The sequence below is a fragment of the Diorhabda sublineata genome, chromosome 3 (genome assembly GCF_026230105.1).
Source record: "Diorhabda sublineata isolate icDioSubl1.1 chromosome 3, icDioSubl1.1, whole genome shotgun sequence".
Classification (NCBI taxonomy): Eukaryota; Metazoa; Arthropoda; class Insecta; order Coleoptera; family Chrysomelidae; genus Diorhabda; species Diorhabda sublineata.
This window is the reverse complement of record NC_079476.1, coordinates 4694426-4720746: the sequence shown is the minus strand read 5'-3', so window position 1 is coordinate 4720746 and position 26321 is coordinate 4694426. Positions and strand designations below refer to the sequence as shown.

The 26321-nt window shown below is 32.9% G+C and overlaps 1 protein-coding gene across 4 annotated transcripts in view; it reads left to right on the top strand.

Annotated features, from left to right (window-relative positions):
* The window catches only part of LOC130441391 (rap1 GTPase-activating protein 1), a 990184-nt gene that overhangs the window by 736515 nt on the left and 227348 nt on the right, over nt 1-26321 (top strand). The window lies entirely within an intron of this gene.

Here is a 26321-nt window from a genome sequence, read left to right as displayed (position 1 = left end):
TGACCTGTAACCTGGTGAACCAGTTCACCTGACAAATGATTGACGATGGGAAATAATGCAGCCGCAGCTTTAAATTTTTCAGAAATTAAAGAAAACAAAATTAACAAAAAACAAACAAGACGAATCGTTTTTACTTACTAGAGCTCTCTTATCGTTCTATTCTGGCCAATGGTTCTACCTTTCCTCCATTTAGCTAGGACAGCACAACTCCAGCCCTGCAGAGGAGTAGCTCCTATGTCAGGACCAACTTCAACAAACCTTCCTATAAAAAACGCAACAATACTGAGCAGCCAGTGGTTGCCGGTGCCGTTGCCGGCTTAGGAAACCAGTCGACAGCCAAAACGTGGCAAGGTAAGCGACTGGTTGCGCAACTTGGCTGCCTAGTCTAACAAGGTGTATAGTAAAAAAAATGGTTTGTAACCCAAAAACTGTACAGTAGTCAAACCTAAACTTATTCAAGGATAGCAGACTAACAACAAGATAATATATACTTAATGATTTATGTTGATATCAGAGTATGGGCACAAATCGAAACGAGTGAGAGTTTACTAAATTAGGTGTGCAACAAACTTCCATTGAGGAATCATCGGATAAAGGTAGCCAGATAAGAAACAAACAACAAGCAATTGGAAAATAAGCAATTTTTTGACCGACTCATTCCTCATGTTCAAAACATTCTAGATTCCACCGTCCTCAACTTTAGTGCAATGGTATTCTTAACTAAAATGCCTTAAAGAACAGCGTTATACACAATAGAAGAAAGAAGGTAAGTTCTTTCTTATAAATGGTGAATATACAAAATTATCGATAACATTTTCACATCATTACAAAATTAGGATGCGGTTTCAGTCCTTGAACAGAGTATAGTAGACTCAAAGTCTATTTTCCTTCCATCAATCAGATACAGTGCATGTTCCCTTTTTAAAGCAACCAAAATTCACAGTATAGTAAATAGAACATATTGGTAACAGAGTTTCTTCACCTAACAAATCGTAAAACGTATCATAGATTATTTTGTGTTGATTCGCCGCTAGTTTCGAACCTAGTCGCTCAATTATGTTTGTATTATTTTCTGATAAACTTCCATCTATTTTGATGGTTCTTAACCCTCAATTACTCCTTGAACCCTATAACCAATAACACTGTTTTGTCTTACCACATAAATAAAGGTGATCAAAGTGGTCTCCTTCTGATAGGAAGTTTTGATCTTATTATATATTGAAGACTTCTGGGTTAACCACTGGAATCTTCAGGACTTTGTTCCTTTAAAAAAATCTCTCTAAAAGCGAGAAGCTGGGTGAAAAGTAACATGTGCAAAATGACAATGTATTTTCACAAAAATCTAAGCAACAAATTTATCAGGAACAACAAAATGTGTCAATAAGTGTAGGTAGTTAGTAAATGTGGACCAAAACGCAGATGGACCCAAATTAACAGATTAAATTGAAATCGTATCTTAAACCAAGTATTGGGAATGTTTGCAAATATCGGTACATGAAGATAGTTATCTGGGGGGGTAGGCTGTTAACTTGTCCCCTCAATCCTCCTCTTTTTTTTCGAGCTTAGAGCGAGCAAAAGTGCTATTAGGCTACACCCAGAAGCACTGTTGGCAGAGTGATTAAGTGATGTAGTAAAATTAACGAATGGGAATCTTAAAAATCTTAAAAACAAAAAATGACAGACGGTAGACTGGTAGAAATAGCAAGTGATAAATCTCCAATTGGAACACGGAGTAGAGGTCGACCACGAAAGAGGCGGAGTGAAAATCTAGAGCCAGGATGAGGAAACAAATCGAAGAAACAGGCGTCAGCTTCATTAAGGAAGAAAGGAAAATAAGAAGAAGGCAGTTTGCTCTAATTTTTTCCACGGATCACGATAGAGGGTTGGACTAACTGAATAAACATAATGATAGATTTGCAATGGCAAAGGGACTATTTGTAGAACCTCATACTTTCACAAAGGAACCACCTGAGTGTATTGCATATTTTGTGTGAAAGAGAATAATTCTTCTACACGTTTTTCCAGAAAAAAATTAAACTTGGAAGCCAACGAATTAGAAGAATTATTGGATGTAATGGAACACGATTAGGAATGTGTGAGTGTATTATGCTGTATTGTCGATTAATTAAATTAATTATAAGTTAACGAAGGTAATTTGAATAAGCTGAAAATCGCCCTTGAAATCTAAATATAAACTTTAACACGTTTTTCAAAGTACAGGTAGAAACTACAACAAAAAATGATTGTTGATAAGTCAAAAATAGCTTGTATGACCCATCGAATAAATATTTCAATTCAATGTGAGAATTATAACTGTTAAACATGTTTCAAAACACCGCACATACCTTAGTTACTTATATCATTTGCATATGTAATTGATGTCAATGGAGTTTTGTATTTTTTTTAAACGGATTAAGTGTCACAAAATTTGAATTCAAGTCGAAACAGTACCTACACAATGTATGAAATTTTTTTATTATTATTCATGCTTTATCTCAAGCAGATTTTTTTATGATTTTTATAGAGTGGGCTATAGAAGACAGACTACTTCGACATTTGGACAGTCTTCGCAAAAAAGTCTTAATTAATTTAAAAATGAAACGTTACGCCCATGGTTTGTTAATGTGCAATTTCTTCTGTCATATCAAAAATAATTCGAAATAAATATTAAAAATATGTATTTTTTTTATAGAAACGGTCTTTTAAAAATCTTGTTAATTAATTTGAATATTTTTTGAATTGATATTAATTCTATATTTTTTGAAAAATTGAAGTATGAGGAATGTCTGAACAGTTCCTGATCCCAAACAAAAGATGTCAGCACTTATCAATACAATTTGTGAAATATATTTGGCCATTGTCAAGATTTTATTGAAAATGGATAAAATTGGGTATTGAAGGTGAGTACTTAAAATATGTAACCGAACACTCTGTACATTAGTAGCATTTAAAATTAAACTTGACAGTATCAGCCTGACTGATCATTAGCGTTCAGGAAGACTAACAATTGCGAGAACCTACGTAATAATGGAACAAATTCACCAAATGGTCTTGGACGACCGTCGGATTATGGTTATGGCTATCGGTATATCAAAATAATGCTTTCTGACTGAAGAATTATGCATAAATAAGCAATCTACACTATTTTCAAATCACAGTCCGTCAAGTGCCTCTTTCAATGGACAAAATAAATAGTAGTCGCATTTAGACAAATCGGTAGTATAGGAAGGGTGTACCAGTATTTTCCAACACAATTCGTTCAACGTTTCAATCGCAATCATGTCGTTTTGATTTGTAGACGAGTTGTACCGTGATTACTACAGTTCTGGACGTTTACTGTTCTTTGTTCAGTCACAAAACACGGTACACAACGCCTTCCCTGCTGGTAGAGTAACGTTCACTTTAAGTCGCGTGCCTATGTCTTTATTCCTCATAGACGCGCGTTTACTTTCCGAAATATATTGGTGTAGCCAAGTATCGTCTGTGGTGTATATTCGGTGCAAAGCATTTTCTCCTTCTCCTCTTCATACCGCTGTGCAAACTTACCAGCGTGTGAATTTCTGCTCAAAATACAGTCTTTGCTCAATATTACCCACACTGAGTTCTTCTCGGTAATATTTGTTTTGGGGCGTGCACATGTGGCAAGTTTACTATGACTTCTTGGCATTTTGGAAAGTGGAATACCATTCTACACACGAGTCTCGGAGAGGCATTCATCCCTGAGTAATTTTCTATAAATTTCCTTGGATTATCTTTGACTAAAAAACGAATAATGATGCGTTGCACAATAGACCTTGATACCTCGTGGTTGTTTAGGATGTAAATAATATGATACTCATGTATTGAAAACCACAGGACGAGGTGTCATATAGTTGGGCAGATATAGAAGAATAGTAAAAACCGCGCTTGTGCTGTGGACAAAGATATAGCAAATATGGACCATGAGGCTATTAATTAACACATATAGACAGGCTTATTTGTATGTCATGTGAGGCCAGAAGAACCGCGAGCCGGAGCCTAGATTGTTAATTAATTCATATATGCAACAATCAAAAGTTTTTACACTAAATTCTTATTAAATTCATCAGGTAGGTAAAACTGGAAATACACCAATATAGGTGGAAAGAGCCCGATATACACATGGCTCAAAGTAAATGATAGTTTTTTTAATGAGCAACGATATTGTTGCTAGGTCCAGAAAACCCACTGGCAAAGGACTACATGAAAGATTAAGTCTTATAGCAGATATACTTTAAATAAATTTAGATATAAAACAGATGTGAAATATGTAAAACATCGATCTTATTGTTTTTCTAGTGTAGATCTTTGCCATCTTTTGAATATAACATTCTCATAAAAAATATACAGAAGACCCCGAAGACATTTTTCCAGATGTGTTCGGCAATCAAATTAAAGAGGCAAGCTGCAGCCAGCGGCATCCAAAAATAAAAAAAGGAGAACGAAAACCAAAAAGACGTGAAATCTAGAGAGAAAACAATGTCCTCAAAACATCCGCGAAACGTGCGGTGTCTTCATGATTTGATTCGTCACGATGGACGCTCTGAATTTACCACATTAATTTGAATAATAGTATATATAAAATTAATGCGTTAAGTCTATTTGGAAATTAAATGCCGTACTTAATTAATATATAAATCTTTAGGAGAAAAAATTTTTTGAAATGCATTGATTGAACCTTCTAGAACAACTTCATATACATATATAGTTTGAACATAATTCTTCCGAAAAAAACTAACTGTAGCCCCCATTTTCATTAAAAGAAAAATCTTGTTGATAGCGTGATATATAGGGACGATCTTTTTGCTCTGAACCTGATCCACTGTTGTTTGCAATCTGTAAAATTCAGAAATGTTGTACCTAAAAGGTCACATTTGTGGCTCCGACTATGATCATCATGAGTTGTCGGGGTTAGTTGCAAGATTTTGCTGTGTTTAAGATGTACAAAAATTTTTGTATGCTTTCAAATTCCCAAATGGGGCGCCACTCAATTTATTAACCTAAAGCTTCTCGTTAAGACCAAGCTCAATGATGTATATTTGAAATTTGCAATTATAAAAGAAACAAGGTTAAAAAAAATTACTCGCAAAACTCATGAGTTTGTTGGTTTACAGAAAATAATGAAGTATATCTTACGACAATATGAGTTGATTTGAGCTTTAACAACACATAAGGGCTTCCTACTTGTCAGGAGAGTACAAATAGGACCATATCCGTGGAATGTGGTTGAGAAATGAAGAGGCTCATTCAGCTAGTTGTCCTGGACTGGGTAGTTCCACGAGTCGAGGTTTGACGTTAATTCCAAATTAAAGTCATCTAAGTTTTAAACCCCAATGAAGGTCGATGATCCCCAATAAAGGTCCTAAGTCCAAAGCTAGGTCCCTTATTTTCTAATGGAGGGAACCTATATCTACTTCTTATTAGAAGTCAATTAACAATTATATATTAAAAAATTTTTGAAGTCGGCGGAAGGCTCCTTTAGGCCGGCAAAATCTCGCGTTTCAAAAATCTCGAGGAATTAATCTTCACGCTAGCACGGTCGCTGACCAAAAGAACAAGGTCAAATTGTCAAATTCTCAGTCGGAAATATCACGGCTTCCGCAAATATAAAATTGGAGTTAAATTTAAAAATTTAGAATCAAAACCATAATGAAAAATTCCAGATCTGTTGACAGTCAAAAGGAAAATATAAAGTTAGCAGCAGACTTCTTGAGCCAGGTACAACAATAGCTTAATTTCAAAAACGCCAGCTAACAAATCACTTATTAAAACAACCTTTCCACGGGCTGAACAACTAAAAATCAATATCAGCAAAATTTACAAAAATACTTCACGAATAACTTAATTCGTGAACAGTTAACTAGATGTTGCTCGAACCTTCTAAGGGGAAGCAACTGTAGACCAAGACTTAACCTCAAAAGAAAATAAACCACACATTCAATTTGTTTATATAAAAATAGTACAACAAAAGGACAAATTAAACTGCACTAAATAACTTAAATTCCAGGAACCTGTTATGTCACCAACAAGCAACTTGGATCTTACAAGCAACTTGGCTCTTACAAGCAACATAATTCTGCAACCAGTTATACCTTGCCTGGCAAATTTTGCATAATGCTTGCGTCCTGTAGACCAAGACTTAACCTCAAAAGAAAATAAACCACACATTCAATTAAACTGCACTAAATAACTTAAATTCCAGGAACCCAGTATGTCACCAACAAGTATATACAAAGCTACAAAAGATATATGAAATATAATATGTTAATATTTCTACTCAAAGACAATATGACAAAATATCTTATAAAGAAACTTATTTACAAAAGGGTTGCTAAGTTTATATCGAATAATATTTATAACAACAAAAGTAACGCAGGCTGTGAGCAGTGAAAATGTTATAATATATTTAATTTGCTGGAAAATTGCCCAGTGGTAATTTCCTTCAATCTGTCAGACAGATCTCACGGATGCAGATGCATTTTCAAAATTTGCTGGGTGGTAGATCTCATTAGATGGTGAGCTACAATGGGTAGATTTTCAATGCGATGAGTATACTTTGACATACCATAAAGTATTAACAAGAATTTTGAGTATTTTTGGCTAAAATCGTACTATGATTGATTAGGATGCAGTGCCTCAAATAACAGTAGATAGATTTCAATGTAACTTAGTTTAGTAGCAACTTTTTTATTGTTAGTGGGGATCTTCGATCTATTAACCACTACAATTTATCAACATTCAGGCACCCAATGTTTTCTCTTAGTTAGTATAATGTGTGTCTTGCAGGTTAGTAGTCAGTCCAGATAAAGACCAAGGTATTTCATAGGTTTTTTTCTGGTTGTAGAAGATGCTCTTTCAACAGGACACTTCTGGTGGAGTTAACATTAATAACTTAAATTTCATTCACTTCAAACTTTGCAACGAGGAAATAACAGGGCCCCAATCAGCAGTATCATTTGCCTAGTTAGGTTGTTGTGTGTGGGAATATCAGTTATGTATATAAGATAGACGATTCCGCCAAGTGCATTTCCCTTTGGAACGCTTTACATTATTGGATGCAGAGCTATGACATGACCTTGAATTTTGACTTGAAAATGACTGTTTTGCATGTAGGATTTTAGGATTAGTAAAAGATTATTCGGTAGGATTTTTCTCATTTTGTAGAGTAGTACATTAAAGAATGGTCTCCTTTGAATTTAATAATTTTTCCCACCAAAGAGCTTCTCGGAAGAAATTTTGTTCAACATCTTATTAACACTGATTTACGGGCCATATAATTTAATTTTAATAATAATTAAATCCATGTATAGCACGCAAATCTGTTTTTACGAATGCTCAAATAAATTGTTTGCGTAATTCTAATTTTGGAACTGAATATTTCCGTTATGTAAGTAATTTTTAAAAATTACGTATTCAATATTCCATTATAACGTTAGTATGATCTTCGCCACTGAGGTTGTATCTTGATTTTTTTCGGTAATGGTGAAACAACAAAGTTTCCTTTGTCTTCTCCATACTGCGTTAAAAGACGACTCCAAATGTTTTTTGAGGGTGGTTGAGTGCATCTCTTCACATTAGTGATATCCACATTTTTTTTATGTTTAATTCGGCACGTCGCTCTTAAAAAATAAGGTCATGGATTTTGGATACTCCACCTACATGTTTGTTTGAACATGACTTTCTTCCACATTTAAACGCGCGACTACATAATCACTTGAATGTGTCCTCCAAATTTTTGAGAATTCGCTTTGGCGTCTTCTCTTTCAAACGCAAGTATTTAATCACCTAGCGTTGTTCGAGAGAATCTGATACTGATCCTTTAATTTGGATTTCTACTGAAAGCACTCTTCATCAGGTTCCGATTTATCAGTTTTCAGCATGAGTCCATACACAAAAGGTTATAACAAATAGTTCTTTTTGGTTCATCATACCAAATTATAATTTGGTCTGAAGCTATTTGTAATATTTCTGACTGTCCAGCGATTTGATGGATAGAAAGATCAAAATGTTGCATTACATTATAAGTGTTTAATTTTGATTATAATACGACTGTCTGACTATAACAATAATAATTAAATTTCTTTAACTTCTTATTTTGATATTCTTATATCTGAATCTTCTTGATTTTAGGTCTCTTCTGTTTAAAAATTAGTTTTTCTAACAGATATAAGACTTAAAGACTTGAACAAAACTTGAAGCGTCAATTTTATATTTCAAAAATTATTATAAAATCTAATTTTGAAACAGAGTAGACCTAAAATAAAGGAGATTAGAAACATAAAAATAACATATAATAGTGTTTTAATTTATATATTTGAATAAATATCTACAACATAAGAAAATATACTTTTTTTGTCACTCCGAATGGGAACTCTAAATAAAATTTCTGAGAATTACTGTTGGTTTAAAAAAAGTAAAGTTGTATGGAGTGACTTTTTCGATCAGCAAACTTTGCTTTTTTGATATCTACTCACAGCACAATCAATTGAAATTTGATTGAAAATTTGTTTAGTAGTTGACTTTATTATCAAATAATTAACCCTATCTAATCTTTTTGTTTTCGAAAACTGTTAATTCTTCGTTAAAACTCAGCCACAACGCAAGTTTTCACAGTTAGATCTAATCATTTCTCTCCAGATTTGGAAATTGGTGGTAATGTAGCTGCAGGATCGGGTAATATTTTCAAAATAGTCTATAAAACAAAATAGTTTGGGAACCAATGATTTACGACATCACAACCTTCGACTTTCAAGAAGATATGAAAAAATAATTGATGCTGTATTCAAATTGATATTTGCATCGAAGAATTTACTTTTACCAAACATTTACATTGCTGATATATGGAACGAATCGTTAGAGTTTTAATTCATCTTGTTTTGTTTACATTTGAAAATTAACGATGTTATGCAGAATTTATTTGAAAATAAACAAAATGTACTTATTTTTATCTCTCAGAGAAACCCAGTCGGCTTCTAATTCTGAAAATCGTTAAATATGTGACAGAATCAAGGATATCGGCATATAACTGAAAGGAAGTCGCTAAATGTTATCTTATCCTCGACCAGTCTACCACGAATTAAGCTATATTAAATTAATTACGCTAACTGATCGAGATTGTTTATAAAAGTTGTCCGCTGTTTTACTGGTTTAAATAAATGAAGTCGACTTTGATGTATGTGTTGATTTAAATAGCCTTGACATAGAAACGATAATGAATGCAGGGTAATAAATGATGATGTCATTGAAACTGTTTTTTTTTTCATTTTTTCGCAGGTGTGAGATATATTACAGAATGTGTCTCGTGAGTAATTTCGGTTTTCATATATGAAAACGTCTACGCCTCAATTTATACTGTAACTTGTTAAGCCTATAACTCTTCCATGAAGAGTTCTTCACTTTCTTTTAATTATTCTCTTTTTTTTAATTGACGACGCAGTACGTTTTGATAAAGGCGCCAATTTTTATCATATTCAGATGCTTGTGTAGAATCCTTAAGTTAGTCACGCACTTGTCGTCATCGGACGGAACACACGAACGCATCGGACGGATCGGATTTTCCGAGTGTGGATCGCATGCAAATTTGTGCGCGTAGGTCCATTCGAATCAATGTTTTTAATCACACTCGGATAATCCGATCCGTCCGATGCGTGCGAGTGCTCCATCTAATGAGAACAAGTGCATGACTACCTTTAGAAAACTAGTTTTGGAAATGCTGGTCTTTACGTGCTGGATACTCAGAACAATTTTTTTCCTTTGATTGGATACAACGCTTCGGGTTTCAGGAGAAAATAGCGTGAGCCGTCAGTTTGTGCGAAACAATGACACCGAGTGCAGCCTAATCCATTTTTCGCGCGAAACACATAGTGCACGTATACATTGTGAACAATACGGAACGTAAAACACTTTGATGCGCGATCGAAAAGTCGAGGTGAGTACGAAGTCGAGACTCGTTTCACTCAGTGGCAACCCAGCTTAATAATTCTCGACTTTCGACTTCAGCGAAACGAACAATTTTTAATTGTTGAGGTTGCAGGGCTAAATATGGGTGTTCAATCTCTGTGAAGCCACGTTCGTGGAACTTATAATTTAACGCGAAACTAAATTTGAGACATTTTTCAAAACAACTTGAAGAGGTTGTTCGAACTTTACTATAAGATATACCAACGCAGCAAGTTGAAACTTTGTGTAAAGCTTGTTGAGACTTGTCACTGAAGCGTTCATATAGATATTTCTGTACAACTGCCATTAAAGTGCCATCTAAGCCCAAAGAGTGGTCACAAAGATCAATTATATAAAATATAAAATTTACTTTTTATCAAATTAAGTATAGCTGCGGCAATTATTCGTATAAAAAACTAATATTGTCTGATGTTTTTAAAGGTTACCGTATACAGTTCCGTTTACGTTCTAGTTATTTATTATAATTCTAACAATGTCACGAAATGTTTCTGAATCGTTAAATTAAACACTGATGGATCGGTCAACCAACCGTCCGAATACATAGTTGTACAGAAAACAATGTAATTGTAGAAGAATGGGCTTTGGAAATTTTAAAAAAAGTAAATGAATAACTCTGTACCTTGAAACAAAAAGGGCCAATGTCTATTTTCGTCAAATGACAGGAAACCCAATTTAAATTTGAGGAATTGGCCATTTTTGCATTTCCAGTAAATAACTTTGGCCGTGACAAAATATTTGAGTTTCAATGATCTAATAATAAGAGGACTTTGGTCCTTTTAACAATTACTATATGTCGCATCCTGAATTCAATTGTGCATTTAACTCAAATTTTGAAATTTTGGACATTGGCCCTTTTTGTTCCAAGGTACAGATTACTACAACTCAATTTTACAAGAAAAATGGTGTTTCTTTCAAGTCGTTAGGATGAGTATTTACAAACTTACAAAGTTTAGAAGTCTGAATATATTTTATACTGCCAGAGATCTGTTCCAAACAAGGTATTACGTCATTAGCGCCGATTGTGTAGGAGATCGGCCGGCATGTTTGACAAAATGCTACTGGCTAGAGTGACGACGAATCGTTGATTTATTGCGGGAATGGAACAGGGTTTATTTCGTTATTTTTCAGACAACTTGCCTCGAATAGATTCCCTTACAATGGCTACTTATTTTGCCACAAATAACGATTTTATGACTGATAGAATCCATGTTATGAATCAAACCGATAAAATGACATATTCATGGGACAAAAATAAGATTTTATGTGCAGTGCAGTTTGAATAAATATATTACATTTAATTTGAAGCAAATTCGACATCGCACTGCTCACAGACGTATAAAAAGGCCAAAAATAGGATAAAAATTGACGTATAAGCTTGAATGATAAAGTAAATTAAGCTTCTTACAAAGCTTCATGTTTAAATTCATAACTTAAAACGATAACACTGAAGGTGTTTCATTGTCAGTTCTCAAAAAAATAATTATTTCAAATAAAATACTTTCAGAAGAAAAATGATCGAGAAAACTGTTGTTTTGAATAAAAACATTTCCCAGTGTTTTTAATAAAAAAGAAGCTTTTCAGGGGGCCTCGCAAAAAAATTAATTGAAACTAATATAATACTTTAAAATAATATAATTATATTTTGGATTTTGGAGCTAGAAGAATAAGAAAAACTCGTGTGTTGTAAAATTTCAGTTTTATAATAAAGTTTATCATTAGTAAAAGTGAACAAAAGTGAATTGTTTTAAACATTTTCTTCCCAAAATAGGTGGATGACTATTTTTCCATCTTTCTATTGCTAGAAATGTTGCCAACGTTATGTTTTAATTTATAAATTTCAAATTAAATCTATAGAACTCATTCTGTTTAATTCAGGTTAATAAAAATTGCTGGTTACAAAATTAAGTTCTAGTGTGGATGAATTTTTCAAACTTGGGGTATCAGCAATTCGATTTTCCTAATTTACTCAGCTAAACAAATTATCAAAATCAGGATCATCATCTACAGATTTTCAGTTGAATTGATTTTGATGTAAAAATTAATCTTGATCACTATTTTTCTCATTTCGAGTTCCTTTGAGGAATTAACTTAATAATTTGTTCTGTCGACTTGATCACATATGACCCGAATTAAAATTTTCAAGTAGACACGTATCTACTAGTGATTGGCAAGTAATTTTCGTAATCTTTCCTGGCTGATTATTTTTTACTTAATAATTATTATTCATAACTCGAATTTAAAAACAGTCTTGTTTAAAAAAGTCTTTGAAGTGGTCACAAGAAAGTACCAGGTGAGTGACCTCCATTTGAACTATTGTAAAGTTCAGAAAGTTCGAGTTTATGCATGAGTTCTTTGTTTTCTTGATAATTTCGGTCACGATATTAGCACCATATTTTCTACACTGCTAAAAAATTTATAAATACCTCAAATTATTTCAACTATATTTGGAATTAAGTAGGTGAAAAATTCAAAGAGATTCCTATCGATGTGGTGCTATCAAAGTCAAACTGAAATAAGTGACGAGACGTCTACACAAAACAAGGATTAAATATACTGTATACAAAATTTTGAGAATAATTCTTTTTAGTCAAAAAAATTATTTATTGTAATATATATTATAGATCGTATCCTTACGGATGTGAGTTGTTTAGTATTTTTGATTATGCTGGTATATCTCTTTCATTTATTCTTTAGGCTCATTTCTACTATTCGTTATTTTTTTACATTCAATCCTATTGTGAGTATCTTTCATCTGCTCTCGCCTTTGCATCCTCTAATCATGCTCTTCTTGATATTTTTCTGAATTCATTATTTTGTACTCTAGATCCAAATATACGGTTTACTCTCCTGTCAGACATGTATGCATTGTATGCCCTCGCCGTTTCTTTCCTATTCTCATCTATTTTTTGTTTATTCAACGTCACATTAATCTTTTACATCCATTTCTTGTATAACTTTTAATTTTTTTCTTTTTTCTATACAATAAAAAATGCAGTATCAAAATCAATTTATTAAAAGAAGTTACAATAGGGATTCAAAAAAGGGTTACTGTGAGTGTTAAAATTGATCATCATCATCTAGATCAATGTTTTTACGTCAATGGAGAGGCAGGCTCGACGAAACATACCAACTGTCCACGAATAGTTTCAAATACTGCTCCAATTGTAGTTCAGAGGGTGCGTGGTCATCTTGCAAAAACGCGTTCATCGAGAAGGAAAAAATCACAGTCACATGTTATATGATCGTGTGGGCCTCTCAACGAATCCTCGTCTGCCTATTCATTCCTCCTAATGAACATTAAGGTACTCCTGCAGACATAACGCGTAGTGCTGCGAAGCTCCATCCTGCATGAAATGACGGATGTACGCGAGTGTTGGATCATTGTCCATATGTAAATCTTCCATCATTTTCAGATATCTTTGGCCCGTCACGTGAGCCTTAAAGAAGTACAGACCCACGAGACCTCCCTCATGGATACATGTCTACATGCACACACACCATGCAGGTTTAATTAAACCGAAGGTTGCTTCAACCGACCACAAAATGGAATGCTGGAACTGCAAATCATCCTGACTGCATCCAAGCTATCTCTCGCGAAATCCTTCTCGTTAAGTACATGGAGGAGACGTGGATAGTGCATACGATTCGTAAACAAAGCGTGAACTTGTGTCCGTTTTAATCTTTCTCGACAGCGTTACCAGACTTATGAGCGTTACCAAACTTATGTCGATTTTTCGAGAGCGTTGCCAGACTTATGAGCGTTACCAAACTTATGTCGATTTTTCGAGAGCGTTGCATGACTTACGCCGACCTCTGTATAATTATCGTGTCATCTACACAGTAAAGTGTCGTAACTTTATTAATAACTATCCTTTATCCTATTTCTTCGGGCTTAACGTTAGTGAAATGATCATCTGTAAGTGTTCCTTCTACTTTTTATTTTTACCAAACATTTCATTTTCTTTTCTTTCCATTCCCAAACTATTTTCCTCTGATTTTCCGGTACTGCAGCTTAAAACATGGAAAACCTATGAATAAAAATAGAACTGTATGTTATTCTACCAAATTTATTGTATTGCTTCGATAAGCGCCTCCTTCTAGAATCCAGAATAGACAAACTATTAGCTAAGTAGAATTTTTTCCAAATATTTTAACACGTTGATTGACACGCCTGTTATAGCCGTCCTCCTCACAGGAACCCGCCTGCTATAGCAGTCATATTTTTATAGGCTTTAGGGGTCAGACCTGTTATAGCAGGCGTACATGCCTCCCTATAGGAGGCCCATGATAGGTGTCCCACCAGGCAAGTCGTATAATGTGTTGCAGCCCTTTATAGCCTCTAAATAAAATATTCTTCTGGAAGGAACAGAACTTGGATTGGACCTTAACATTACGTGTTGTGATGCATTATAATTTGTTTTATATTGTAGTCACCATTTATTTTTGGACAATTATTACAATAGAGCGAATAGACTTCTGCAAAACCAGATTTATGTGACTGCGCTTTAATAGAAGAGGCAATTCAACATTGGTCGTAAAGAAGAAATGGGGCGAGAAGAGCACATTTGGAAGCGCAAAAATAGTATATGTGTCAAAGTGGAGGGATGTAATTGTTCTCACAACGCGCCATCATCCAGCATTAGTAGATAATGAAAATCGACATGGCCAAGCAAAGACAAAGCCCATTGAAGTTGTTGAATATAACAAATTTATGTCAGGAATAGATAGATCCGACCAAATGATTTTATATTATTCGAAAAACGATATTCTGGTACAAGAAGGTAATTTTCACTTTTTGGACATATCAGTTTGGAACAGCTATTTTATTTAAAAGAGACTAACTAATAATAACAAGTTGCAGTTTATAACTTTCAGAGAATCATTAATTAAATCTTTGTTTACACCAGCTCATGACAGAGCAACAGATCATCGGCGGTCCCCTAATGCATTCAACATTACCTAGAACACATACCACGGTCAGATAATTATAAACGAAAGTCCTATTTTCTGCGCTGCAGAAATTGCGCAAAAACACAAAAGGAGAGGGACTAATCTAAGATACAAGATGTGCCAAAGTAAGCCTGCTCTCTGTGCAGTTCCATGTTCGAAAATTGGCAACTAATTCCAAAATTGTTGGAAGTATTATAATCAATAAAGGTGTTCAAATCGTTTAGTCAGTTCGTTTATATCTGTGACTGCAATAACCGCTGCGTCCCACCCCAAATATTGACTGTTATCAAGTTGTTACTCCATTGATTGAAACTCCAAAATAAAAAAGAGAGAATCGCCATATCCGATAAACAATTTGTGAGATTTGAGCGCCTCTAAATGCACCTCTAAATGCATTATTGATTATACTACAAAAATTGTGTGGGTAGTATGTGTTAAATGGATAGAGATACGATTAAACGTTGACATTAATAATATACCTAATAATACAAGTATCAATGCATTTTTCAAATTTATTTCCAGTATTCAGAATAGTTACACAATCAAATCTTGTGAAATTGTGTGTTATTTTCATAAAACTGGTCTTTTTCGACAATTTACTATCTCAAGTGCCGCTCAAATTTAGATAAAGTTCTCCATTTACTTCCGTAAATTCCATTATTAAACGACGAATTGACAAAATGGAGTAAAATGAATACAAACTCAAACTTCGTATTAGTATAGAGGATAGTTGTGGTAATTTGCTTGTGCTCTTGTGGAATCCAACAACTGCTACCTACAACTATATTCCAATGGCGTCTTCACGGTTTGCGAAACAAATTTAATAGTTTTTAGTTTATTTTAGTTTCCGAAGCATAACACATTTCTTGTATCATGTACTTGGAATTCGTTTTCATTCCCAAGTAAGGAAACAGTTTAGACATTTCAAGATGTAAACATTTTAATTAGAATATTCAATTTTACATTGTAGATGAGTTTGAATAGCTTTTCCAACTACATCTTCGATGCAGTCTAACAATGTTTTAAAAAGTCACATAATCAAGTTAAAAGTTTTTGCTTACCGTATAGTTTGCAAGACAAATAAAAACAATGATTTTAATATTTATATTTTGAAGAACGTTTCTAGACAATAAAACTATAGTCTGTAATTGTAAAATAATCTGTAACAATTTTGACGAATAATTGTCGTCTATTAGTTCCATTCGGGTTGAGGGCGACTGTGACAACGAAATCATTACTTTCAGTGCATTCTTCCTTTCCAATTCTCCCAAATAAACTTTTCAAGAAATGCTTGTTATGTTGGAAGATAAATTTTCTACTGATCAGGCGCAAGCCAGAACGTACAACATCCCCAAACCATCACCGAGCCTTCGCCATGTTTTACAGGATTACACATGAATCTAATATCAGTTCTTCTTTTAACTTGTGCACAAAAACTCTTCTATTAGACCAAAAAACATCAAAGCCCTACTCATCACTGCATTAAACTCTCTCTCCCTCGTCCTATTTTTATGCCAATGCAACCTCTTGATTCTATTTAGAAGTCTTAAAAGATGTTTCTTTACTGACACTGTTCCAAAAAGTTTCAGTCTAGAAGTACTTAAAAGCAGATCCCTAAATTGATCTGAGCTGCTATCTCTAGACCCGTGGATGTGATTTTTCGAGGCCGCCCTGAAAGTTTTTTGTCTCCAAAGCTCCTGGTGGATGCATATTTTTCTATTTCTAATTTTGCGGGAACGAAGTCAATCCGTATACGAACTTCACAGAAAGATGTCTTGTCACAGTACGTTCTTGAGTCTCATAGGGATAACTAGGACTAAATTGAATCATAAACACCGAAAAAACAATTCACAATTAAAGAATAATAAACAAATAAGTGGGTACATACAAGTTTTGAATTGCCCCAATCACGGACAGAACATAAACAATGGCTCGTATAAATTAAACAAATAATATTGTTACGAACAAGTTACCAAAATGGTTGTCTAGGTTGTCTAGCTACTATTCGGCGAATTCGCGCGGCATCTTTCACATTTTTCACATAGCGGGCAGTTTATTTACAGTTTTCCTTTCAAATAATTCCTAGGAAAGTCTATTTATTTATTTGTTTTCTTTCTTTTTGTTCTAGAACTTTGTAGAATTTTATTTAGGTTCATAAATGAGTTGTGTAATCGCATTCATATAGATTTAAATAAATAGTGATTGTAAAAAGATTGAATTAGTAAAAGTGATCGCAGACATTATTTAAGTGGAATTTATAAGTAAATTATTATGACTAAAGTGTATTGTACAGTGTGTAAGTAAATTAAGAATCTAAGAGACAGTGTTTATTAATTCACCCCACGAATAGAAAGAGTGTAAATAAATACAAAAAATATTAAAATATGAAAGAGAAATTTGTTAAAGTGTCTTATTTTGAAATGTAATTAATGGCCAGAAATTTTGACCGGTAGATAACTATTCAATTTAGTTTTAATTACCCAGAAGCGAAACATTTTTTTTTAAATTACTTGGTTATATAACGATCAACTTTTGTTGGGTAGTGGTAGAATTAAAATATTGATTCTAAATTCAGTTTTTAATATAAAAAATATGCAAATGAGTTTTTTACGATGTACATGTTTATAATTTGCTACCACAAAAAATTATTCTCTCAATACTTATATCAGTATTATTTTTTCAAATATTCTTTCATTTTAATTGTGTAGTTAAGTTGGATCCAATGTTCTACTAACACACATCAAATCTCCTCAGGCGATTTATTGTATAGTAGAAAGTGGAATAAAAATATGACGGTGCCAATTTAAACTTGTAACACAAGTTATCCAAAATCACCATTTTCTATTTATTCAGACAGATTTTGAATTATTTTGTTTATTGATAAGACAACGCATAATTTTCTTCATACAAACAAACGCCAGAAGTTTCAATTCAACTGGGAGGAATTTAGTCTGCTAAAATATTTCAAAAGATGTAGGAATATTTCTATTTATCTATGATTCTCATATTTGCGGGAAACTTTGTTGGGGTTTTGTTCCATGCTCATTCCAGTTCCTTTCAGCTTTCAAATCGTCAGTGTGACATTTAAAAGTACTTCTTTCCCATTTCCTAGAGGTGTTTAGGTCACATGTTCTTTTTTCCTAGAGTTTCCTCTGTCTGCGTCTTATTCTTTCGGATTTCGGGCTAGACTATGAAAACTTCCGATGAATGTATGAGTTTCAATCGATAGTTCCATAGTTTTACGGTAAGTTGTTAAGACTTTCCAAATTTGAATTTGCGAGAACGAATACAATTCATATACGAACCAAGATGTCTCGGTCCAAAAAGTCACAGTACGTTCTTGAGTCTCACAGGGGGCTAACTTGGTCTAAATTGAATCATAAACATCGAAGAAATTATTCACAGCTAAATGTTACTGTTGGTTTTAAGAAGTAAAATACAGATTTTGAGCGAAAATAATCTCAATCGTCGTTGGTTCAAATTGAATTCAATTTGAAAAATTTAAGGTTGAAAAGTGGTTTAAACAAGGAGATCCAATATCGACAGTGGCTTTTGATCTGGTGTTGAAAAAAGTTTACAAGACAGCAAGTGGCTCATTTATTATAATTATATATGCAGACGATTTAATTTCAATAACAAAACCAAAGGAAGAAATGGGAAGAGCATTCTGCAAACTAGAAGAAGCTGCAAAAAATTATGTGTTAAGAGTTAACTAAGAGGAATCAAAGTACGTGGTGCTTAATCAAAAGGTGATTGCTACAAAAGGAAACATAGAGATTAAATTGGAAAAACCTGGTAGCAACACTGTAAAATAAAAATGAAAAGCGGCTAGAAATAAATAAGATAGAAGCCGAAGGAAGTAAAGCTGTGGTATCGTCTAGTGAATTGATAAAATCAAGGAAGTTATCTAACACGACCAACAGTTACATAGGGAAGTGAAACATGGGTGTTAACAAAAGATGAAGAAATAAAACTTGTTATATGGGAAAAGAAGAATAAAAACAAATGAAGGATTATAGGGAAGAAGAATTAACGAATTAATTAACGGATTTGTATAAAAACTTATCAATAACAAAATAGCCGAAAGGGTAAGATGGATCGGGCATACTAAAAGGATACCGGGAAATCGATATGCAAAAATGTACATTGGAAAGGGGGAAGTAGATACAAAAAGGATGTGAAGATCAAAATGCTATTTTGCAGGATATTAGAGAAGTAGAACCGAATTGAAGCGCAAAAGTTCAGAATCGCAAATTGTGTGAAATATATTATAAAGCAAAATTCGCTAAATTTTGCTGATTTAGTACTGTTAGATTTCTAGAATTTGTTCATTTACAAACATTTTCTAAGATAATATGAAATATAATTGAAATAATTTCACTATAATATTTTTTTTCTTTATTTTCAGGTATGTTTCCATCCGTTAATAATTTTGAGGATTATGAAATGTAAGTATAAGTGATCATTCATAAACTTACCGGTGAATGAAGGAAAGTATTTCGTAATATTTAATTACTCGACTGTTACGAAATTTTATCAATTAAACCGATTAATAAAATTAATTAACTGCATTTTCGATACACTTTCCTTATCTTCTAAATACTTTATCCGTTTTAGTCATATTTTATAAACGGCAATTATTTTGGATAATATTGAAGATATTTCTCATTTCGTTTTCCTCTTTATATTAGGTGACCTTTTGATATGACCGATATCTTTTATTAAAATTTAGCTGAGGAATAATAATTTTTAGATATTATAGTGAGAAGAATCCTTTTTCGTCGATGAGTGATATAGGGTAGGGTAGATTATTTGAAAAGGGCGTTCTGACGATAGCTCGGAAGAGGGTGAGAATAGGTACAAAGATAAAAGTTTTATGTTACTTCAAGGATTATTATGGAGTATGCAAATGTACAAAAGACGTTTGCTGCGTCGTAATGTATACTACCGATATTAATAGCAAATACTATTTGCAGAGCTTAGAAGAATGCTTGGAATCGTTATCATGCTGGAAAATATATTTTCTGTCGATCAGGAGATGGCTAGAACGAACTACATTTTCTTTTAATACTTTTGTAGTTGTCTTCATTGAAAATCCCTACAATTTTTATCTAACATCTACAGTCGCCCTTCCTCCATAACATTCCCAAACTATCACCGAGCCTCCGCCGTTGTTTACAGTCGGGATTACACGTGGATGTAACATCCGTTCTTTCTTTCACCTGCCCACACCCTTCTCTTTGACTCAAAGACCTCAAAATATGTGTCATCACTTCACTCTCTCTCTCACTTTTCATCAGTCAATATTTATGTTATTTAGCAAACTGCAACCTTTTATTTTGACCTCTCAAATGAGGCTTCTCTCTTCTCTCAATCTTTTTCATTCATTATTGAAGTACTTAAAAACAGATTAATTGACCTGAGCTGCTATTTCTGGGAACGTGAGTCGTCTATCACGTTTACTAATCAATACAATAAGTTTATCTTCAAGGGTTGTGGTTTATCGAGACCACCCTGTAGTCCACGGTACGTCCATATATTTTCAATTCAGTGGGAATGGTAATATTACTTTGCCTAGACTATGAAAACTTGCGATGAATGTACGAGTTTCAATCGATAGTTTCATAGGTTTACGGTAAGTTTTTAAAAGTTTTTAAAACTTACAAGTTTGAATTTGCAAGAACGAAAACAATTCATATACTAATCAAGATGTCTCGGTCCAAAAAGTCACAGTACGTTCTTGGGTCTCACAGGGGGCTCACAGCTAAAAAATAATAAAAAAAACTTTTCCAGGAGCCCGGTCAACAGTAAGTTACTGTTTGTTTTAAGAAGTAAAATACAGATTTTGAGCGAAAATAATCTCAATCCTCGTTGATTCAAATTGAATTCATAGGTATTTTATATATGGAAAGGAAAATTATATAATAAATGTAAAATATTCATTCTAATCTTTTATTAAGGCAGAAATATATTGAATTATTTTTGAAAAATTTGTCACATACTAAAACAAACTAAAACAGAACCAACATCACCAGTGAGTTACTTGAATGATGTTTTTAAGTCTCGCGGAGTATATAACTTAATTCGTACGGTTTGATATGAGATGGCGTAACTTGTATAATGTAACATCGTTCCAATATTCCAAACCTGCGTTGGAAAGCTACTGTTATTGTACATCTTTTCAGTATATGTTATTCATTTCAAGTGTTAACAACAATAATTTTTTTGCACCCAAATATGTCAAACTTTGTTCCTGAAAAAGTGTTTTTGCGGGGAGTTCTTCGTCATTACTTTAATATGAAGAAAAATGCTGCCCAAAGTCATCGTATTTTGGTGGAAGTTTATTGTGAACATGCTCTAGCTGAGCGAATGTGCGAAAAGCGATTTGCACGATTTAAAAGTGGTGATTTTGGCTTGGAAGGCGATGAACGTCCTGGGCAGCCAAATAGTTTGAAGATGAAGAACTGGAAGCATTACTCGATGAAGATTGTTGCCCAAACACAAGACGAGATCGCAGAATCTTTGGTTGTGACTCAAGCAGCCATTTTAAAACGTTTATAAGCAGTTGGATATATTCAAGAGCAAAGAAATTGGGTTCCACATGAACCCAAGCCGAGAGACGTCGAAAGGTGGTTTTGCATGTCCGAAATTCTGCTGGAACGCCACAGAAAGAAGTCATTATTGCATCGGATTGTTACTGGTGATGAAAAATGGATCCATTACGACAACCTCAACCATATGTAATACCCAATTCAACGGCCAAGCCGAATATCCATGGCGCGAAGGTAAATGCTCTCTATTTGGTGGGATTTGAACGCTGTAATGTATTAAGATCTACTAAATCCGGGTGAAACCATAAATGGAGAATGGTACCGCATACAATTAATCCGTTTGAAGAGAGCAGTAGCCGAAAAACGCCCGGAATATGCGACTAGACACGAGGCAATGATTTTTCATCATGACAACGCTCGTCCACACGTTGCTATTCCGATTAAGAACTATTTGGAAAACAGTGGATGGGTAGTTTTACCTCACCTGCCTTATAGCCTAGACCTTGCCCCTTCTGACTACCATTTTTTCCGGTCGATGCTGAACGCCCATACTGGAATAAGGTTGACATCAGAGCAAGGCATCAAAAACTAGCTTGATTATTTCTTGGCTGTTAAGCACAAATTGTCATAGCTTCAGATGTGCAATACTATATATTGTACATGTTTTTCTTAAATAAACATTCAAATTTTGAAAAAAACCGCACGAATTGAGTTATAGACCACAATATGTTATATGTTTCGACTACTTTCTCTGTTTTTGTTTCATAGAATAAATTTAGATAATTATTAATTATGAGAATGTGAATTTACATACAACGTAGGCGATAGAAAGTTATCGTGAATCATATGATTAATATCGTTACGGTAGATACGGATTCTATGAAGATTTTTGTTGCACTCAATAGATGAGATTCTAAATTTGAATAAAGTATAGGAGATTATTGGGGTAATCTACTAAAATCGAATAAACGAGCCTTTTCAATTTGATTTGATATTAAAAAAAACAAAATCGGTGTTGTACAGAAGTCGGAAATCAGAATAATATATTTATTTAATATTTCAAAATGTAATTTTGATATAACAACGATATTTCATGGTACACACTTCATAAATGATCAATTTTTGTAACTAGCTTATTACTGAGTCTTTCTATAGATACATAAATATACACAGGAAGATAAAAAATGTGAACGTTTAATATATACATGGGTTGGGGAGCAATAAGATAAAATTTGAAACGTTCATCCTTTATAGTATTACTGTGTTCACTATTTTCTCATACTTTTCAACAATTTTTTTAAATTTTGAGTTTTCACGTTCACGTTAGTATAAATGATAATCAATTTTAACTTTATTGAATTGCGGATTTTTCAGCTAATCATTAGAAAGTTATAGTTCCTATATGACCAACTTTTCTTCACATTTCTGTACCCACAATATACTTTTTCATCTTTATTATCATCAGTTTCTATTATTTAAATTATTCTTCAAGACCAATTATACTCAGATTTGAGCTAAAACTTTTTTTCCAAATTTTTTTGACAGAATAATAATATTTATTTTAATGCAGTATCATACAATTTAACTCAAACCCAATTGACGTTTCTATGGGACCTATAGGCATCAAAAAATATGTTTATACCCACAGTAAAGGGTTTTTAACACCCTTGAATATTTATCTAAACTGTGCAAACTATATTTACTCCTTGTCTGATATATCTAAACTGTATTATATAGAAACAATTTTCATTAAATGGATAATCTAAATTTCTCTTTTTAATTATCCTTAATATGGAAATAAATTTGTCAATTTCCACGTAATTATATTGTTTCTATGGAAGAAAAAACCTTGTGATTGCATCCTCAATAATTTATTGTCTCGATGAATACCCATTCAGTTTTTTTCATTTTCCTTCTGCAATTATAAAAGAAAATGACTCTTCCCACTGTTGAGATGACACGAAATATTCAAACAAATGTAATTAAGTTTTTATTTTTGATTGCTTTTGAAATTCTTGTTTTTTAATATTATGTTATTGAGAATACAAGGTTTTCGCCGTTCTTATGTATCCCTCTATATTACAAATCAATACTTTTCTCCTGGACACTGTCCAACTAAATAAACCACCACCTGTAAATAATTTTTTCTTGTTGAATGTTTTATTTCCAATGTAACGGATTAATATACATTTTATAGCATCGTATAATGGTGTCAATAAAGATATGCATCTTAATGTTCTTGATTTTAGGTCTCTTCTGTTTTAAAATTAGTTTTTTCTATAATTTTTGGAAAGATAAAATTTGACGTTTCGACTTTTCTTCAAGTCTTTATCAAAATATGATATTGACACTAACAATGTGCGTATTTATATTGATCAATAGATCACCTTCTTCATGAAGCAGACACTACAATCAATTAAAAAACAGAACAGAAACGAAACATTAAAACAAAAAACAGTTTTCCTCATCATATGTACAAGGACTTTCCCAACAATTATCAAATTTATATTTTAATAAATATGATAGTAGTATAAGTCATAAAGGACATAATACGTTATCCAAATATTTCACTAAATTGAAATCTAAAACATCAAAAAACAAAAGAAATAATATTATATATCAGTGCCTTGTACTAATAGTGACGCTGTCTACATAGGGCAGACATCTCATTATTTAGAAAATAGACTAAAAGGTCATCAATACGATTAAAAACTGCGTTAACGAATCATGGAATATCAAAAAAACATAAATTCAATTATGAAGATTCAAAAATTCTAACCTAATACATGAAGAAGAGAATTTTTAGAAATGGTTCACATTCATAAAATCGAAAAAGCTATAAATGATAAAAAAGACCTAAATAATTTAATTAAAATTCATAGCTTTATTTTGTAAATTCTTAAAAAACTACAAATAATTTGATTGATTGAAGTTCTAGTTTGATTTTATTTTTATGTTGATATTCATGATGTAGTTGATCTATTGATCAATATAAATACGCAAATTGTCAGTGTCTATATAATATTTTGATAAAGACTTAAAGAAAAGTCGAAATGTCAAATTTTATCTTCCAAAAACTATTAAAAAAACTAATATTGAAATAGAAGAGACCTAAAATCAAGAACATTAAAATATCAAAAGGTTTTAGAAATAAGAAATTAATAAAAGATATATATATGATTACATTTTTAAATATGAAAGGATCAAATATCGCATGATATATTTCTTCCAACAGTTCGTGACAATATAAAAGCCGTTTTTGGTACTTAAACTCAACACCTGCCCACGCATCCGTTGTCATACCTACCCTTGTTCTTTTTAATAGAATGCACTAAATAAAAACCATTTCCTGTTATGTCCTGAAATACCCACCAAACCATTTGGGATTTACATAAATTTCAAAAACGATCAAAATAGTCCAGGTATTTATTTTGAAATAGAAAATTAAAGATAGATTGAAGGAGTATATAGTTTCTTATTTTCCTTTTTATAAAGAAAGGGTTATTATGATTGCTTACAAAAAATGTTCACTTGTTTAAAAATTGTCAAATTTTAATGTACCCTCTTCCAATCTTCTGTTATCATATTATGATTTAACAAACAGTGATTCCTTCTTGAAACAAGATTTAACAATTGATCCATCTTAAGGCGGTTTGCCACATACGTTTATTTGTTTAATCAATACTAGGCTTTTTTAACAACGAAATAAATTAGGGAAGTTCCTTGGAATTCCTTAACATCATTGCTGATGTAATCACTACCAAATAAATAGGTAGAACTTGGGTACTATTTTGTAATTTTTTCAAAACATATTTTGTCTCTGATATAATAATTTCCACCTTAATGTAGCCGTTCGTTGTACGTAATATAAACAAACAGATATTGTGGGAAGAAGCAGTTGTAATCAATTATTAGTTAACTCTAATATCAGCTGAAATGAGCCGTAACCAAGTTGGGTTCGAATTAAAATGGTGAAATATGTAGTGAGATCAGTTTCTGACTCAGATCCGTTTTGTAATGAAGTTAGAGACAATTTAATTACAAACTCAAATTGTATTCTACATCTCTCGAACTATTTATGTTCTTTTGTGCGCCAGAAGATGGAGATTTTAGTTTTCACTTTCGTTCTATCCATTCTTTCCAATCGTTTGCTACTTTGATCATATGTCGTCTTGTTTTTCCTTCTGTTTCTCATTGTTGTGCTACTTGTTTTAGCCAAATTTTCCTGGGTGTTCCTTTCCCTCTTTTCTCATGTCTTTTTGCACTTGTTACGTTTTTATTTCCTATTGGTTCTTGTTTGAGCTTTTCCATAATCACCTCTTATCTTATCCTGTCTATCCAGGCTTTACTTCCATATATTAATTTTTATGCTTCCATCTTTATCCTTCCATTATTTAGTGTCATGCTTCCTTTTTTGTTTTACCACCATACTTGTGCATTTTTTCATATTAAATTCAATTCTCATATCTTCCATTTTCTTAAATGTATCTGCTATTATAATTTGCATATACTAATCCATCACCGGTTCTAGGTATCTGTACCCAATTGTATGGCCTCCAGTTTATGGATCTCCTTTTTATCGCTTTTATTGTAATTTCGTAATATCGTAATTTAAATTTAAGAGTACTAATAAGGGGAACCCACATCTCCATACTAACTTTTTTTCCGGGGATTGAATTGAAAGCTTGCAGTATGTATTTTCAACTTTCATACTCAACAAACTGTCGTCTCAGTGAAATTCAGCTGTACTAACCGAGCTAATTTGACAATCGGCGGAATTACTGATTGACGTAACGACAAGGAAGTAGTTATACCATAGAACTAATATCGACATAGACGTGA